This window comes from Podarcis pityusensis (genome assembly GCF_964106645.2).
Source record: "Podarcis pityusensis genome assembly, chromosome: 6".
In the NCBI taxonomy this organism is placed as follows: Eukaryota; Metazoa; Chordata; class Lepidosauria; order Squamata; family Lacertidae; genus Podarcis; species Podarcis pityusensis.
The window spans coordinates 8,982,719-9,002,309 of record NC_138030.1 but is presented as its reverse complement, the minus strand read 5'-3'; positions in this window follow the sequence as shown (position 1 = coordinate 9,002,309).

The following is a 19,591-nucleotide window of genomic DNA, read 5'->3' as shown; positions in this document are numbered from 1 at the left end:
TTAGCAACTGGCAACAGAAAATGTGGGGAGCACTTGCTTTTGGCATTCTGCATCTGTTTGTTTTTTGTTATTTCCTGGTGGTCTTCCCCCACTCTTGCTGTTATGCAAAAAAGGCAAACAGCTAAATTACCAATTTATTGCAATTTTGAAATTGCATCCAATGCTCCATAAAAGCAAGAATAACTGTGTGACTTATACAGATCTTGCAACTTCACAAAATGAGAGATAAATGAATGGCCTCTGGCTAGGGATATGGGAGAAATTTGATTCAGTTTGCGTTTACAGGTGAACCTACCTAATTGGTAATATCTGAAACAGTACAGTGTTGTATGCTAAGGGCATTGAGAGTTGTTAGGAGACCCCTATCCCCTTCACAAAAGGGGTGCGGGTGGTGCTGTGGATTAAACCACCGAGCCTAGGACTTGCTGATCAGAAGGTTGGTGGTTTGAATCCCCGTGACGGGGTGAGCTCCCATTGCTCGGCCCCTGCTCCTGCCAACCTAGCAGTTTGAAAGCACGTCAAAATGCAAGTAGATAAATAGGTACTGCTCCGGCAGGAAGGTAAACGGCGTTTCCGTGTGCTGCTCTGGTTCACCAGAAGCAGCTTAGTCATGCTGGGCACATGACCCGGAAGCTGTATGCTGGCTCCCTTGGCTAATAAAGTGAGATGAGCGCCACAACCCCAGAGTCGTCCACGGCTGGACCTAATGGTCAGGGGTCCCTTTACCTTTACTTTAACAAGTCAGTATAGGGCAGATTCCTATATTCCTATGTACCGTATTTTTCCATGTATAGCACGCCTCCATGTATAAGACATGGGGGAGTCCAAATTGAGAAAATGGGGGGAGATTGCCCAGAGTTGTTGAGCTTTGGGGCAGTTGCCAAGAATTGATCACCAGCAGGACAGCAACAGCCAATTGCATGCACATCGACGAAGCCACCAATAGTCTGCATACTCGCCGAAGGCAAGTGCTGATTTCCCGCCCAATTGCCGCAGCAGCCAATAGCCAGCGGACCTTGCCGCACCCACCAATCACATGCAAAAATGCCACTGACAATCTCTTGCTCACGGCAGCCACCAATCGCCCGTCCCAGCTCTCCACTATCTGTGTATAAGACGACCCCCAATTTTTAGCACAAATGTTTCATAAAATAACCTCATCTTATACACGGGAAAATACGGTAACTATGCTTGCCAAGCCTTTCCTTGGGAACAGAAGACAAAGCAATTCTGCCCATCAGACAGCAAGGAACTTGGTAGTGCGGGCCCCCCTGGGGGATATCATCAATCTGTCCCTTGGCACCGGGACATTCCCAGGGGAACTGAAGGAGGCAGTGGTGCGTCCGCTCTTAAAGAAAACATCATTAGATCCCTTAGATCTATCCAATTACCGCCCAGTTTCGAATCTTCCATTCCTGGGTAAGGTGATTGAGAGAGCGGTTGCTGAACAGCTTGGTAGGTTTCTGGATGAAACATCGGCTCTGGATCCATTCCAGTCTGGCTTCCGCGCTGGTCATGGGACCGAGACGGCTCTGGTCGCCCTAACAGATGATCTCCGCAGGCAGCTGGATCGAGGCGGGTCGGGGCTGCTGATTCTTCTAGACCTGTCAGCAGCCTTCGACATGGTCGATCACGAACTCCTGGACCACCGCCTTGCCGACGTGGGGATCCAGGGCACAGTCCTTCAATGGCTGCGCTCGTTTCTCTCTGGTCGGGGACAGAGGGTGGCGCTTGGGGGGGAACTGTCATCCCGCCACTCCTTGGTGTGTGGAGTGCCCCAGGGTGCGATACTCTCCCCGATGCTTTTTAACATCTTTATGCGCCCCCTCGCCCAGCTTGTCCGGAGTTTTGGGCTGGGCTGCCATCAGTATGCTGATGACACCCAACTCTATCTGCTGATGGATGGCCATCCTGACTCGGCCCCAGACACACTGATCAGATGCTTGGAGGCTGTGGCTGGATGGTTACGTGGGAGCCGGTTGAAGTTAAATCCTTCGAAGACAGAGGTCCTCTGGCTGGGACGGGACGATATGGGATTGAGGGGGCAACTCCCATCTCTTGCGGGGGTGCAATTAGTGCCAGCACCGTCCGTTAAGAGTTTGGGTGTAATCTTCGATACCTCCCTCTCCATGGAGGCGCAGATTGCAGCTATAACAAAGGCGGCATTTTTTCATCTCCGCCAAGCTAAGCAGTTGGCTCCTTACCTCTCTCGCCCTGACCTAGCCACTGTGATCCACGCGACGGTCACCTCCAGACTGGATTATTGTAACTCGCTCTACGTGGGGCTGCCCCTGAGACTGACCCAGAAACTCCAGCGGGTGCAGAATGCCGCAGCGAGACTCCTTACGGGGTCTTCGCTGCGGGATCACATTCATCCGGTGCTATACCAGCTGCACTGGCTCCCGGTGGAGTACAGGATCAGGTTTAAGGTGCTGGTTTTAACCTTCAAAGCCCTATACGGCCTAGGACCCTCGTATCTACGGGACCGCCTCTCCTGGTATGCCCCACAGAGGAACTTACGGTCTTCAAATAAAAACATCTTGAAGGTCCCAGGCCTCAGAGAGGTTAGGCTGGCCTCAACTAGAGCCAGGGCTTTTTCGGCTGCGGCTCCAACCTGGTGGAACGCTCTGTCACAAGAGACAAGGGCCCTCCAGGACTTGACATCTTTCCGCAGGGCCTGCAAGACAGAGCTGTTCCACCAGGCCTTTGGTCAGGGCGCAGCCTGACTCCCTCCTTTGGCAATCTTTACAATACTTTAGTTTATGGTTGCCATCAATTTTGATTTTAATTAATTCTTTGATGTTTTTATAATGTTGCACTATTTTAGTGTTGTTAGCCGCCCTGAGCCCGGCTTCGGCTGGGGAGGGCGGGATATAAATAAAATTTATTATTATTATTATTTATTATAGTAGAGCACATGGATGCAGATGAGTCCCGGATTCAAATCCTTGGCATCTCCAGGTGGGACTGAGAAAGATTCTCTATCTGTAACCCTGGAGAGCTATCCCCAGTCTGTCTGGACATTACTGAGCAGCATGGACCAATGGTCTGACTCAGCATAGGGCAGCTTCCTGTATTCCTAACAAGCTGGATTAGGCCCGTATTCTCATTTCAGTTAAGAAAAGCATATTCACAGTCTCCCTAAGAATTTGTTGTGCTTCTGGAGAAGATTGGCTCCATGAGACAAAGATAATAATTTGAGGTTTCATTAATGCACAAGGTTTTCACCTGATACCCTCTCCCCATCAGTCCCATTGAATTTGTGCTTGACTTGCAAATCAGGCTGCAATAGATTTATGGAGAGGGTTGCGGCAGTAAAGGCCATCGCTCAGCAAGAGACTAGGGGAATTTATTAGTACAGCAGTTCTTGGTTTCAAAGCACACACACACACACACACACACACACACAAAGCGTGAAGTGGGCAAAGCTCCTGGAGGGATATGCTGCTCAAAACGAAATTAAATTAAACCAAATGTTCCCTGGGTGCTCGCCAGAATTATCAGCATGAGCTGGTGTGCAGTTACAGGCTGTCACTTAAAAGACACTGAGTCCAGTTGCAGAGGCAGGGTGAGCGGGAGCTGGAAAAATGGTTGGGTCCCACATAAGCCCAATGAAGTGGTAAGTACAGCTTTGTGAACCAATGGTTAGAGGAGTCCACCCACTCTCTGCTGTTCCTCGCTTGTTATTGTTGTTGTTGTTTAGTCGTTTAGTTATGTCCAACTCTTTGTGACCCCATGGACCAGAGCACGCCAGGCACTTCTGTCTTCCACTGCCTCCCGCAGTTTGGTCAAACTCATGCTGGTAGCTTCGAGAACGCTGTCCAACCATCTCATTCTCTATCGTCCCCTTCTCCTTGTGCCCTACATCTTTCCCAACATCAGGGTCTTTTCCAGTGAGTCTTCTCGTCTCATGAGGGGGCCAAAGTATTGGAGCCTCAGCTTCAGGATCTGTCCTTCCAGTGAGCACTCAGGGCTGATTTCCTTAAGAATGGAGAGGTTTGATCTTCTTGAAGTCCATGGGACTCTCAAGAGTCTCCTCCAGCACCATAATTCAAAAGCATCAATTCTTCGGTGATCAGCCTTCTTTATGGTCCAGCTCTCGCTTGTTATAGCAAATTGGAAAACAGTGTATACTTATAACAATCCAATGCAGGTTAAAAAAAATAAGCAAACACTCTCAGTCACAGTCCATAGCAGTGTACATGCCACATATTTAAAGCACACTCCAAAAGAAAGAACTGTAGTTTATCATTGGTGCTGGAAATTGTAGCTCTTTAAGGAGTAAACTGCAGGTCCCTTCACTTTTTATTTTTCAGTTTTCACTTTTAACAGCTTTGTGTAAAAAACAACATAGATGTAATCGTTGGTTTACGCAGAGCGAATGTGAAGAACCGGGTATTGTTCCATCTTAGGTTTCTCCAGGAAAGTTCTTGTGAAGCTGGTGCCAAGGTCCTAGTTCACTAGTTCCGACTAGCCATGAAAACTGTTGGGCTGAAAATTTGCAGTTTCCCCAATCCACCTAGTGAAAGGTAAAGTATACCTGAAGTAGAGTCTCCACCCCCATTGTTCTGCCCGAACGCTGAGGTCCAACGCCGAGGGCCTTCTGGCGGTTCCCTCACTGTGAGAAGCAAAGCTACAGGGAACTAAGCAGAGGGCCTTCTCAGTAGTGGCGCCTGCCCTGTGGAACGCCCTCCCATCAGATGTCAAAGAGATAAACAACTACCTGACATTCAGAAGACATCTGAAGGCAGCCCTGTTCAGGGAAGTTTTTAATATGTGACATTTTAGTGTATTTTTGGTCTTTGTTGGAAGCCGCCCAGAGTAGCTGGGGAAACCCAGCCAGATGGGCGAGGTACAAATAATAAATTATTATTATTATTATTATTATTATTATTATTATTATTATCTTTTAAAAATGTTTAGGGATATTCTCATTTTGACTCAAGAAAATCACCATTTTACAGTTCAAATTGGGAAAAATAAATACAGTAAATGGACAAAAGTACAAAGATTCACAAAATGTTTAGGGGTATGTGTACCCCTGCGTACCCCCAGAAAAAAAAGCACTGGATAAAAATCTCCCCCCCCCCCCCAATGCTTCCACTGGCTGCTTACAATTTCAAGGGTTTGCTTCCCAAATGCCCCTCTGAAGTGGAATGAAACTTCAAAAAGAAACAAAAGGGAACTTGTTTCCTGCTTGGCAGGGGGTTGGACTCGATGGCCCTTGTGGTCTCTTCCAACTTTATGATTCTGTGATTCTATGACCAGTTTTAAATGGTCCAGTATAACAACCAGTCCCAGTTTCCAGATCACCTTCAAAGGTTGCCCCACCTTCAAAGGTTGCCCCACATACCGTAATGAGCACTCACACTTTACATTGTGGGTGTCCTTTGCAGGATCGCGCATGGCGCTACAGTTCCCAGGGAGCTTACTGGCAAACAGGGGCTGGCTTGCCTCTCAATGTTAATTTTTGGAGGTTCACGCCCAGCCACCGTAATCAAGTTTCTTGCTGGGAGGTGGGGCCAGCCCCATTTATAAATAGGGGGTGGAGCCGACAATAGCCAGGCTGTCGGCTCTATAGATTCACCCCCCCCCCTTTGTTTAATGTTTTCTTATTAGCAGGTTAACTTTTTCTTCCTGTTTAGCGGGTGCTGCTATGGCCTTTGACTGGTTGCTGTTGAAGGACCGGGAAGAAATTTTCCTGCATTGGCAAGTTTTTTCTTCCCTGTAGCAATTTGTCACAACTTTGGCGGTTATGGCCTTGGGTGGAATCCTTTAGTCTTTTCTTCCCTATAATGTGTGTGTGGGGGGGTTTAAGTGGTGACTCACCCCCTGTGGCAGCGATTCCAGGGTCCCCCTCTTAAAGGGGTTTTATATATGGGTGTCGCTGGCCTTACACTGAAAGGTTGTCAATGAACTACCCTGTGTCCAGGGATATGGCTACAATTACGTCTCGCAGAGCACCCCAATATCCCATTTACCCTGATGAGCCCCAGTTCCCCCTGGCTGGGGGGCTGGGAGGGATACACGCCCAAGGCCTAAGCCAAGGTCTTCCTACATTCGGAAGTTTAATAAAGTTGTGGCCTAATTTTAATTCCATATAACATCGTCAGAGTCTTTATTCCTTCCTTATGATCCCTGGGGGCTGGGGCTGTCACCACCTGGTCACGCACTCTAACCTGGATGTTAACAGAGTATAGATATCTTTGGCTAGATTGTGTTGTTGTTTTTCCCCCAAGTAGGGTCACAGCTGGCAACCCAGCCAAAGTTGATTAAATGCACTTTGGGCTATGGCTGACACCTGTGAAATCATCCATTGGATCACAGCCCAATGGGACTATAGTGCATGCCTTCAAATTTACTCCAATGTGGAGTACATTTTGCTCGCTCTTGTTGAGAAAATTTCATTATCCTTATGCCATTCTTCATTCTAAAAGGGTAAATGAATGTATTTATCTCATCTGCTTTCCAAATCCTCCACCACAGACACAATTTGTGCAGGGCAGATGCCGACACACACAAACCCCATCTCAATTTATGCCACATTAAGCTTCACTCTAGGAAGGAAGTGTGGTGTTCTTTAAAATTTCGTTGGAGAAGAATTGAATAAGTTCCACCCATGACAGGTGTCAACCATTTATTGCTCTACGGAACATCAAATGCCTGTGTTTATTATTAGTAATATTACTATTACTATCATTAACAACCCTCTTCCAGTTTACAAAACCTTTCCTTTCTTAGGGAGCAGCTACATAATGCTATAGAAAAACATTTCTATTCTGGCAATAATACAGGTTAAACTTCAAGCGACTGCAAAGCCATCGAAAAGATGCATGCCCAGTCTGAAGGCCAGGCATCCCATAATTACAAAGCTGTCTTAGAGAAAGTCAGACTATTGATCCATCTAGCTCAGTGTTTAGAGATCCTCTCTAAAGAGCAGAGGGGGTGTCTTTTATCTCTGCTCTTAGTGCTGAGCACCACAGCACTAAGTTTGAAGATAAAGCCCTCTTCCTGCTCCTTAAGAGTAAAAGGCAACACTTCTCCCTGCCATTTATTTATCAAGAGATGCCATTTATTCTTATACTCTGCCACAAGAGACTAGGGCCTTGCGGGACTTGACATCTTTCCGCAGGGCCTGCAAGACAGAGCTGTTCCACCAGGCCTTTGGCCAGGGCACAGCCTGACTCCCTCCTTTGGCAATCCTCGCGGAGCTCTGGCCCAGTGTTTGCCATTGGTTTGATTTGAATTAATTTTATAATGAATGATTTTAGAGTGTTGTGTTGTGTTGTACTGTTTTATTGTTGTTAGCTGCCCTGAGCCCGGCTTCGGCTGGGGAGGGCGGGATATAAATAAAATTTATTATTATTATTATTATTATTATTATTAAGCAGGGAGAGGGCTTTAATCTGAGCGCTGTGGTGCTTAGCACTAAGATAAACGATAAGAGTAAAAGGTAGCATTAGATCCTAGGAAGTGGCCTGGGATGAGATGTCAGGCAGTCATTCAACAGGGCAGGGAGAGGCTTGGGATTTATTGAAATTGAAATACTTTATTGTCACTTGTACAACTTGTATACAGTGAGATTACACGAGCACCCCCCACTCAGGTCTCTTAGTCTTAATTCCCCTCATTTACTGACACACACACACCAAACCCAAAAGTCAGTTGCCTGTTGTTATCTTTTCATTCAGCAGCCTAACAGCCCACGGATAGAAGCTGTTCTTTACCCTGTTGGTGCGACTAATCATGCTTCTATATCTTCTGCCCGAGGGCAGGAGATCAAGAAAGTGCCGGCCAGGGTGTGACTCATTCCTGAGAATTTTCCTCACTCTCCTGAGGCAACGTTCTTCTGCTATTTCATCCAGCGGATTCATGGGACAGCCCATAATATCTTGTGCTGTATTCACCACCCTCTGTAGGCACTTCCTATCAGATGATGTCAAACCAGCGTACCACACCATGATGCAGTATGAAAGGACACTTACTATTGTGGACCGGTAGAAGGAGAAGGGGACAACAGAGGGTGAGATGGTTGGACAGTGTTCTCGAAGCTACCAGCATGAGTTTGACTAAACTGCAGGAGGCAGTGGAAGACAGAAGTGCCTGGCATGCTCTGGTCCATGGGGTCACGAAGAGTCGGACACGACTAAATGACTAAACAACAACAAGAAGGAGATAATCAAATGTTGATTGACATTGTTCTTCTGCAATACTCTGAGGAGATGGAGTCTCTGTTGGGCTTTCTTTACCACCTGGGTTATACTTATTTTCCAAGTAATTTATTTATTGTGGGTGGGTGAGTTGCAGGGCATCTTGGAAGAAAGCAGATGTTCGGAGGCAGTAATACTTCTGAATACCAGTTGTTGGCGGCCACAGCAGGGAAGTGTGCATCTGGTAGGCCAATGTGAGATCAGGATTGCTGGAGTAGATGGGCCATTGGCCTGATCCAGCACAGAATGCCTGGGGCCACGACACAGAGTGCATGTGTTTCTGTTTACAAAGTGTTCAGTCTTTGCAACACACACACATGTAACCAACACAGATGTGAAGCCACTGTCCTTCGTGTCACAGCACATGCATGCTCAAGTGATGGATCTTCCTGCAAGATCAGCGACAGATCTGCTCGAGCTGCTCATGGGGCAGGATATCACCACCATGCTATGCTGCTGCTGAAAGAATTGCCCAGGCTGCCAATTAGCTACCAGGCAACATTCAAGGTGTGCAAAGCCTAATGTTTGGAGCACAATACCAAAAAGTTCATCTCTCCCCTTATATACAGAACCATTCAGTGCACGCCGCAGGAGAGGGTCTCCTGCAGATACCTTCTCATCAGGAGGCCAGTTCCATACAATGTGAGACTCTGGCCTTTAGCGTGGTGGCACCTGGCCTTTGAACCTGCCTCCCATTGCACATCAGGCAGGGGCCATCTCTATTGTTTTCTCTATGCCATTGAATATCTTCCTTTTTTGAAAAGCCTTTATGTGGAGCTTCTTATCCCAGGCTGCATCTGCTCTGAGATTGAAATTGTTTTTGTATATGTTTTTACTGTTGGTTTTGTTTCATGGAAAGCAATTCACAAATAAAATGAAATGCATGAAGAAATATTTTGTGTTTGTATAATTACTTAATATATTTCTAGCTGAGTTAACTGGTGAAACCAGGGAGGTACCAAATCAACAGATCTGAGCAAGGATAGAGGCTTTTTAAAGAATACTGGGACATGTTGTGATTATTCAATTCCCTTCGCTTAGAGTTACTTTGGTTTTAAAAGCGATAGATAAATTTAATATGTAATAAAAAATGTCTGATGTTTAAAATTTGTGAAAATATACTTCTGGTTTGTCTTTCATCTAAATGTATTTCAGGGTGGTCCACAATGCAGATAGAAACATGGCAAAAACAAGATCAACATTCATAATAAATTAGCAAAATAAGAAATAGCATTAAAAATTTAAAATTACAGATCAGTCTAAACATAAGCATCCTAAATGCAAATACAAATGTTTTAACCTGGTACCAGTGGGGATGTAATTTTCGGGCCAGTCTGATCGAGTCAGTGATCTTTTGGGCATGAGATTCCAGAATACAGTGGTACCTTGGGTTAAGTACTTAATTCGTTCCGGAGGTCCTTTCTTAACCTGAAACTGTTCTTAACCTGAAGCACCACTTTAGCTAATGGGGCCTCCTGCTGCTACCGTGCCGCTGGAGCACGATTTCTTTTCTCATCCTGAAGCAAAGTTCTTAACCTGAAGCACTATTTCTGGGTTAACGGAGTCTGTAACCTGAAGCATCTGTAACCTGAAGCGTATGTAACCTGAGGTACCACTGTATGGCTCTGCTGCATTTCCCCACCCTGTGACTTTGTGTATGGGGAACTTATTCCGGAAGATTATTGTGATTTTGAGGAGATTAGTGATCTGACATGGTCAACTCTTCCTGGCTCTGGTTATCTCTTCCTGGTTCTGGTTATCTATGTTTTATTACTTTCTAAAAAAATTCCTTCCAGTACCACCTTAGAGACCAACTAAGTTTGTTATTGGTATGAGCTTTCGTGTGCAGAAGTGTGCATGCACACGAAAGTTCATACCAATAACAAACTTAGTTGGTCTCTGAGGTGCTATTGGAAGGAATTTTTTTGTTTTGTTTCGACTACGGCAGACCAACATGGCTACCTACCGGTAATTATTACTTTCTCTATCCCTTGTAAAAAACAAAGTCTTTGATGTGTGGTCTGTTGGCAAATGGCACTGGTCAGTAGAAGCCTTTGATGTATGGCTTGGCTTTTTGTCTTTGACGTAGAGTGGCTCATAGCTGAGCCTGTAGTGGCCATAAGAGGGCACAGTTTTTGAGCATGGCAGTGAGAAGCTGGGCACAGACTCATGGCCAGAGGGTTGTGCAAAGGAAGACTATCTGAGGGGGTCACTTCACCACTTCTTTGAGCTTCCCAGTAGCAGATTGAAGTGCTGCTTGGTAATGCATATTTTACTTGCTGTTCAGAAAAAAATCTGTAATCTTCTCACCAACTTGCGTTTGTATTGCTTCTGAATCTAATTTTAAAAGAACCATCTTGCATTTGGCAAGGCAATCTGCAATCAGTAATTCTAGCAACAAGCTAAGGGGATAAAATTCTGCTCAGCTCAGTAACGTATTGGTTGGGTGGCAATTCTTGACACCCCTTGCCTGGATCCACTTACCACTTGGAAGCATCTTCTCCCATATCCCTCCCTGTGACTGGTGCTATGTGTAAATCATCCCTTAGACCCTATTCAAATTCACTTCTTGCAAATAACTAACTATATATCCTGCCCTAAACTCACTGCTTTGGCCTTGGCAAGCATCAGTCATAGACTGCCCTTGGTTTCACACAAATCTGTTACGGTCATTTTGGAAGCCATTTGCTTGCTTGCAGAAACAAATTACCTTGGTGGAATTCTTGGGGTTTTTTTTAAAAAAAGAAGATTGGTTGGTTAATATCAGAGTTGATAGCTTAAAAGCTGGATCTACCCAGTCCCTCCACCATCTGCTCTGTCTCATTCGCACATTACCCCTCCACACACACACACAGAGAGAGAGAGAGAGAGAGAGAGAGAGATACAAGTACAGATTGTCTCCCTTGCTTAAAATACATCCAGCAATTCAAGATTTAGCACCAGACAAGTAATGCCAACCGGCTAACCAATTTACCAGCAAACACTTCTGAGCTGACATGAATTAATCACAGAGATAGTCATGGCACTGGGCTGTTACCAAAGCAGCTGGCCTGGCTGACCTTGCACCTGTGGTTAACTCATGAAGGAAATTCTCAGGTCCAGTTACTCCAACAAAATATTCCTCCCATCCATGCTTGCCATACCCTGATGGGCATATCCTCCTATTACCCTCATAGGTGGCAGATTCCTGTCAGAAGCGAAAGAGACCATCCCAGCTCCACCCTGGATCCCTGTCTGAAAAGATTTATTTATTCCCCAAAACAGGCTTCTAATTAGTTTACAACAATAAAATCCAGTTACACAAACATTAAGTTTCCCTTCCTCACTTTGCTTATTTCTTTTCTAAACAGGGTGGGGGAGAACAACAGAAGGAAAAGAAAACATGTCAGTTTATTGCATTAACTTCTCTTAACCCAATCTCTGATACCGAAGGCATTCAATAAATCAAAAAAGAAAATACACTTCAGAGCGCATTTCTGGAAGGAGTGAAGAATCGAGTTACAGATTTTGATGGAGTGGAGGGCAATAGCTTCTGTCTATTGTGCATATTACCATGATAAGAGAGAGAGAAACCATTTATCAAACTGTGCTGCAATGCTTTGCAATAATGCAAAGGACTAGTAAACACAATATCATTTTGCTGGAGAAGCCTATTGCCTCCATTCTCTGTTCATTGGCTCTCTGGAGAGATATTGCTGGTCCCTCTAGGAAGCAGGATACTGAGTCTGTGTTCTGATCCAATAGGACTCTTCTTATGTTCTTATTCTTGAACATGCAAGCTGTCTCAGCCATCCTTGAGTATGCCCTCCCATGGGCAAGTATGCAAGCATACTGTAGAAATGGAATTATTATTATTATCATCTATTATTATTATTATTATTATTATTATTATTATTATTATTATTCCCCACCCATATAAGTTGCAATACTTATGAGCAATTGCAGGAGCTGGATAGAGGTGACACTGAGATTATAGGATGTGCTGCAGTCTAAATCCACCATGGCCTGGTTCACATGTTACATCTGTCCATGTGAATTATATGGGGCCACATGTCCCGTTTCACCATCTGAAGCAAACCAGGAAGGCGCAGCACTGCTGCCTCACTATGCCACCCCACCACCTTCCTTACCTGGGCTATGCAGCGGCACTCGTGCCGCAACAGCAATGGCAGCAGATTCAAGCAAGGTCTCACAAGATTTTGATGAGATCTCATGAGATAACAGCGTGATCTCACTGAAAGCCACTGCCACCACCAGCAACCCTCCAGAGCAGGAGAAAACAAGCTTCTTCCCTCTTCCATGTGACAGCCCTTGAGATATTTGAAGATGGCTGTCGTATCTCCTCTCAGGCTCTTCTTTTCCAGGCTAAAGATACCCAGCTCCCTCAACCGTTCCTCATAAGGCTTAGTTTCCAGACCCTTGATCATCTTGGTCACCCTCCTCTGTGTTGGGATGCTGCTGGGGAGACGGGGGCATCAGGCAGGCCCCCAGCTTGCTCCAGCCACCGGCCGGCAGCTGGGCAAACTCCAGCCTCCCTTGGAACAGCATCAATCAGTGACTCATAGAAGAAGAAGAGTTTGGATTTGATATCCCACTTTATCACTAACCTAAGGAGTCTCAAAGCGGCTCACAATCTCCTTTCCCTTCCTCCCCCACAACAAACACTCCGTGAGGTGAGTGGGGCTGAGAGACTTCAGAGGAGTGTGACTGGCCCAAGGTCACCCAGTAGCTGCATGTGGAGGAGCAGAGAAGCGAACCCGGTTCACCAGATTACGAGTCCACCGCTCCGAACCACTACACCACACTGGCTCTCTTCATGGCTTCAGAAGCCTTTAGAAACTTGAGCACGCTCTATCAGCGGAGTGAATAAATCTTCACAACGGAAATGGCAGACAGAGACGTGTGTAAGCAGATTTACAGCATTTTATTCAGCAGCAGGACAAAAGAAAAACATGTCTGCTTCCCTTCGTGTCCAAGCAAAAAACAGCAGCATAGCAAAAGCAATATACAACGGAAGTTCCCAGCAGACTGTGCTGGAAGTAAACAGACATGTGACATACAACAACTCCACATGCCTGTTCTAAAGGTGGAACGGAACTGTATCCTAACACTCTGCATATGTTCCAGCTTGTCAACATCCTTCTTGAATTGTGGTGCCCAGAACTGAACACAGTATTCCAGATGTGGTCTGCCCATGGCAGAACAGAGTGTTACTATTACTTCCCTTGAGCATTCTGGGGTGTGGGTGTGTGTGTACACACACACCTGCTGATATCAATTGTTCTTTTATCTTTTCATTTGTTCTGTAGTACTTCTTGTGGGCTCATCCAGAATAGGCTTTGGATGAGCCTGGATTAGATGGCAGTTATAGTCCTAAACACCTGGAGGTCACCAGGTTGGCAGAGGCGGATTCAGAGAAGCATCACAAATTTAGGCAGGTACTATTCCAAACAGCATCCTACAGAAGTTGCAGGAGGTCTTCGCAAGCACAGAGAGCCACCTGCACAAAGCGGCTTGCCGAAGCACAATTTATGTACAGAGATTGGAGGTGGTCAGTTTCCCAATCCTTAGTTCTCTGCCACGTTCTCCATGAGCATATGTTTGGCCACAGTGAGAATAGGGTGCTGTACTAGATGACCCACTGGCCTGAAACAGCAGGCTCTTGTTATGTTCTCATGTCTCCATGCCCTCCTGCCTTGCACACATGTACACACACCATGATTATTGCCTCCACTCCTCCAGTCATAATGCAGGTGCTTTTCACATTACTTGGGGAGTTAATGAGACATCAGCCTTCTTCATGCTGTCGACATGAACCTCCAGTAGCAGCAACATCTGAAGCTTTATTTATTCTGCTCAGAATATTTAACCCATCCTTTCCCCCCAAAGGCCCAGCAATGCTAGCACTTATAAGCTTACCAAGAAGAAAGAATGTTTAAATTATAAAATACTGCAAGTGGTGCTGTGTCAACTGAAGAGGCTTTATTTTTATTTTTGGCAGGGGGTAGATTTGATAGTTTTCTGAGGGTGACATTTCTAGAGCTGGCTAAAGAACACTTTCGACAGTGAGAAATTTTCTCTTGACTAGAACACAGAAGTTGGTGTGAAATGGGTCAAGAAGTGTACTGAGCATGGGGTATAGAGAGGTTCTGGTGCATGGGCATCTGTTTGAAAAGGTTTCAATTACCGTATTTTTCGCTCTATAAGATACACCAGACCACAAGACGCACCTAGTTTTTGGAGGAGGAAAACAAGAAAAAATATATTCTGAATCTCAGAAGCCAGAACAGCAAGAGGGATCGCTATGCAGTGAAAGCAGCAATCCCTCTTGCTGTTCTGGCTTCTGGGATAGCTGCGCAGCCTGCATTCGCTCCATAAGATGCACACACCTTTCCCCTTACTTTTTAGGAGGGGAAAAGTGAGTCTTATAGAGCAAAAAATACGGTATATCACGTGTGATCCATCCACTTGGTAAAGGTAAAGGGACCCCTGACCATTAGGTCCAGTCGTGGCCGACTCTGGGGTTGCGGCGCTCATCTCGCTTTATTGGCCGAGGGAGCCGGCGTACAGCTTCCGGGTCATGTGGCCAGCATGACTAAGCCGCTTCTGGCGAACCAGAGCAGCGCACGGAAACGCCGTTTACCTTCCCGCCGTAGCGGTACCTATTTATCTAATTGCACTTTGACGTGCTTTTGAACTGCTAGGTTGGCAGGAGCAGGGACCGAGCAACAGGAGCTCACCCCGTCGCGGGGATTCGAACCGCCGACCTTCTGATCGGCAAGTCCTAGGCTCTGTGGTTTAACCCACAGCGCCATCCATCCACTTGAGCAATCCATAAAATAACATGCATGTAAAGCCTCCTGATGGTTTTGTTAGGAATGCCAAAAGGATGGGCTGTACAGACAATGGAGGCTGATTTGTTAGGGAGAACGGGGCACAGTCTATCTCCTTACTTGCAACCAATCCAGGAAGTTCCTCCTCCTGAGTATCAATGTTGCCCTCAAAGAACTCAGCAGGGAAAAAGAAATGGACCAAAGTGAGAGCTGGACCATAAAGAAGGCTGATCGCTGAAGAATTGATGCTTTTGAATTATGGTGCTGGAGGAGACTCTTGAGAGTCCCATGGACTGCAAGAAGATCAAACCTCTCCATTCTGAAGGAAATCAGCCCTGAGTGCTCACTGGAAGGACATTTCCTGAAGCTGAGGCTCCAATAATTTGGCCACCTCATGAGAAGAGAAGACTCCCTGGAAAAGACCCTGATGTTGGGAAAGATTGAGGGCAAAAGGAGAAGGGGACGACAGAGGACAAGATGGTTGGACAGTGTTCTTGAAGCTACCAGAATGAGTTTGACTAAACTGCGGGAGGCAGTGGAAGACAGGAGTGCCTGGTGTGCTCTGGTCCATGGAGTCACAAAGAGTCAGACACGACTAAACGACTAAACAACAACAGGATGTGTTGGCTTTGCCTGTCAACAGCTTTGGCTCCAGCTACTGTAAGTCTCCCAGGCTTTTGCCTCACCAGTACCAATAAGCCACTGTTAGAAAACACAATACAGGGACACTATTGAAGACCTCAGCTGGGCGGGGGACAGTTCATCCTTTAAATATTGTGGCCTCAATTAGGGATCAGCAGACCTGTTGATTTCAGTTTCTCCAGTCTTAAATTCAGTTATCTGCAATTCAGCAGCAATTTTTGGCTTATTTATTTTGAAATCCTCATGAAAATTAATCAGCATTATGGTGCAGATTTCTCCCGAAACACACACCAAGTGTCATGCTTCGGGGCTGAGCTTCCTACCCCCTTGGCCGTAGATAAGCAGTACAAAGAAAAAGCAGTCTCTCAGCAGTAACAGAAATGTTTAATGAATTCAGCAAAAGAACCAACAACCATTCTCGGAGTGCTGGTGCTCCTAATTAAGTTCTGCCCACTTCCCTCTTGTCACTTCCGTCCTCTCGTCTCCTAGCCACCTGATCTCTCAATTGCTGTGCTTTTTGTGAAGCTACCTTATCTAATCTCTTAGCCTTGGGACTGAGAAGCTATATACTTTCCAGTGAGAGAGTCAGTTAGCTCTCTCTCTTCCCATTCTTCTTCTTGTTCACCTCCCAGTTCTGCCCAACTATCATCTTCTGAACTGTGCCCCTCAGCAAACCACTGTTCCAGGTCAACACTACTCCACTGCTCCTGTGGAGTTTCAGGATCCTGGCCATGAGCAGGGGGAGGGGGAAGCTCCCACCATTCCTCATCAAAGTCGTACTCCTCAGCCTGATCTCTAACACCAAGGGGGGGAAACTCAGGATAAACATTTCTTTGAAGAAGTATGTGTTCCCTGCTGTGTTCTGGCTTTGGTTTTCCCACATACATGTTTCCCTCTACAGAACTTACTTTACAGATACTGATAGCCAAACAGAACCTAGGGAACTCTGCAAAAATGAAGCTGTCTGATTTTTCCCCACACTCCAGTATCAAAACAAGCAACCAAAAATTCACCCAAGCCACAAAGGGAACCCATTTGCTAAAACTACTAAGGGCTTATATTCAGACAGGAGCTGTTTGGTCCCTGCTCGGAATCTGTTCATTATTCAGAGGATCCTGCAGCCTTCAGGAGTGGTGCATATACCTATTCAAGTGAAACCTGTCACATAATGATGATAAGCACTTGAGAGTGGCTCACAAAGACTTTAATTGGGGATCGGAGTAGCTATGTGTCACTTGCTTAACAATGCAAGACTTCCTGGAATATGGTAACGTGGAGTCTGGCATGAGTATTCCCTCCTCCTTCTCCTCTTCCTTCTGTTGCTGCATAGCAGATTTGAATCTCCAAATCCTTAAATGTAGCAAAATAAACTGAGCTTTAGATTCAAACACTTTGATCTCCGGTATATGGTTCCTTTTTGTTCCCACAGAGAATTGGATCCAGACATGCTTAGAGTAGAATCACAGAGTCGCAGAGTTGGAAGGAACCCAGAGGCTCATCTCCTCCAACCCCCTGTGATACACAGCAGACCCATCAAAAGCAAAGGGACTTATCTTGAGTTGCATCGATTTCAGTGAATCTACTTTAAGCAGGACTAACAGAACAATCCACTGCCAAGAGTATGTGGAACGGCAGAATTACTGCATCCCCGGCTCGGTCATTCGCAGCAGCAGTTGAAGGGGCAGATTGTTGTTGTTTTTTTTAAAAAAAAGTTTTACATATAATCACATTATGTAACATCATATCTTCTTATTTCATCTTTTTGGCTCAACTGAGCCCAACAACTTCCCTCCCTCCCATCTAATGGTTTACAAAATTAAACTTTGCATCTTTACATTTCGCTTCCTTTCCTATTCTTGTTATGTCATTACCTAAAATGTTACATTACTCAACCTGAATAGGTAGCAATTTCATCTTACACATCTTCAGATAACCCTGCTAGGGATGTTAGTTGTTTACAGTTGTCTTTCAAATATAATATGGATTTATTCCAATCTTTTTGGAATGCTTGGTCTTGCTGGTTCTGGGTTCTTCCCGTCAGTTTCGCCAGTTCTGCAAAGTCCATCAATTTCATCTGCCACTCTTCTTTTGTTGGTATTTCATGTTGTTTCCATTTTGGAGCTAGCAAAATTCTTGCCACAGTTGTTGCATACAAGAACAATTTTTTATCTTGTCTCGCTATCTCTTTACCCACTATACCCAATAAAAACGCTTCTGGGTTGTTGTTTTTAACAAAAGTATTTTTAAACATTTTCTTTAACTCATTATATATCATTTCCTAGAAAGCTTTTACCACTTTACATGTCCACCACATATGGTAAAAAGTACCCTCCTTTCCCTTACATTTCCAACATTCACTTTTTGTTCAACCGTGGTACCTTGGGTTAAGTACTTAATTCGTTCCGGAGGTCCGTTCTTAACTTGAAACTGTTCTTAACCTGAAGCACCACTTTAGCTAATGGGGCCTCCTGCTGCTGCCGTGCCACTGCTGCGCAATTTCTGTTCTCATCCTGAAGCAAAGTTCTTAACCCGAGGTACTATTTCTGGGTTAGCGTTATTTCTGAAGCGTATGTAACCTGAAGCGTATGTAACCCGAGGTACCACTGTATACATTTTAGCCAATTTCACTGGTGTTAAATACCACCTGTACATCATGAGTTGAAGGGGCAGATTGAGCCCAATCCTTACACCAGCTTCAGACTGATGCAGCTGTCAGGCCCAGAACAGGCCCCCTGTTGTCTGCTGCCAGCTGTGAGAGCAGCAAGGGATCTTGTGGATCCTGAGCTGGTTCAGCCCTTAGAACACGCCATCTGAGCACCTTCCACCAGGCTATGCAGATGGGGATACTGCTGGCAAGCATCTCGCCCTTGGCTGTGATGCATCCTGAACTTTTTTCTATCCTCCCTCGCCATACAATGCATAATTTCAAACACCTCTGGCATCTCTCCTCTGCGAAGCTGGACAAAATGCCACCTAAAGAGGCTCTCTGTGCTGTGCCCTATGTCAGTTTGCTTCTCATTCATGATTGCAAGTTATTGGACCTGCCTATCTACGTATTTCTCCCCCTTCCAAGGAACTGTTTTTCCCACTTCGCCGCACCATCTTGATCAACACAGGAGGAATAAAGTGACATTGTGAAAGGCTGATGTGTCTGAATCACCACTGCTTTTGTTCTGATTTCAATCCCACTTTCCCTCTTTGCTGTTTGGCACTAGAATACTAACCAGCAAGGAGACATAGATGCAAGATCCGATCTATTATGTGGTGAGCAAGAAAGAGGATGCTTTGCCAGGCATAAATCAATAGTCCAGCTTACCTTAAGCACTGTTTATTTCCTTACTTTTATTTCATAGAGCGTAGTCGGTTCCTTTATTAAATTGTGCAGCAGTCAAATCTCTCGGGGAGGCAAATTGAGTTGGCAGTCAAGGGAAGAGACACTCAGTTCTGATCCCAAAGGCATATGCAGGAGAGAATTTACATTTGGTGCTCTATGGGGCTGGGAAAGTAAAAGAAAACAAAACAAAATGATGTTAAACATGCTTGGGATTATCCTGCTTTCTTTTTTAACAGGTTTCAACAGTGGCAAGAGATGCAATCTGAATTGGGGCAATGTTAAAGGGGGAGGAAGGAGGTAACCTCAGGACACAAACAGACACACCTGTTGCTGCTTGTAGCTCCAGGGGCAAATTGCGACTTTATTAGAGAGTAATCTTCAGCAGGTAAACAAGGAGAAGGTTAACACTGCTCACCCAACACCGTGGTTTCAATGTAAACTGTGCCCCACCCCAGAACAGCCACACCCCTTCTAAGATTATGCAATTTTATAAGTTTATACAGTACAGGGTCACCTTTGTTCCCAAACGCCTTGGTTCCCAAACGCCAAAAACCCAAAACTAAGTGTTCCGG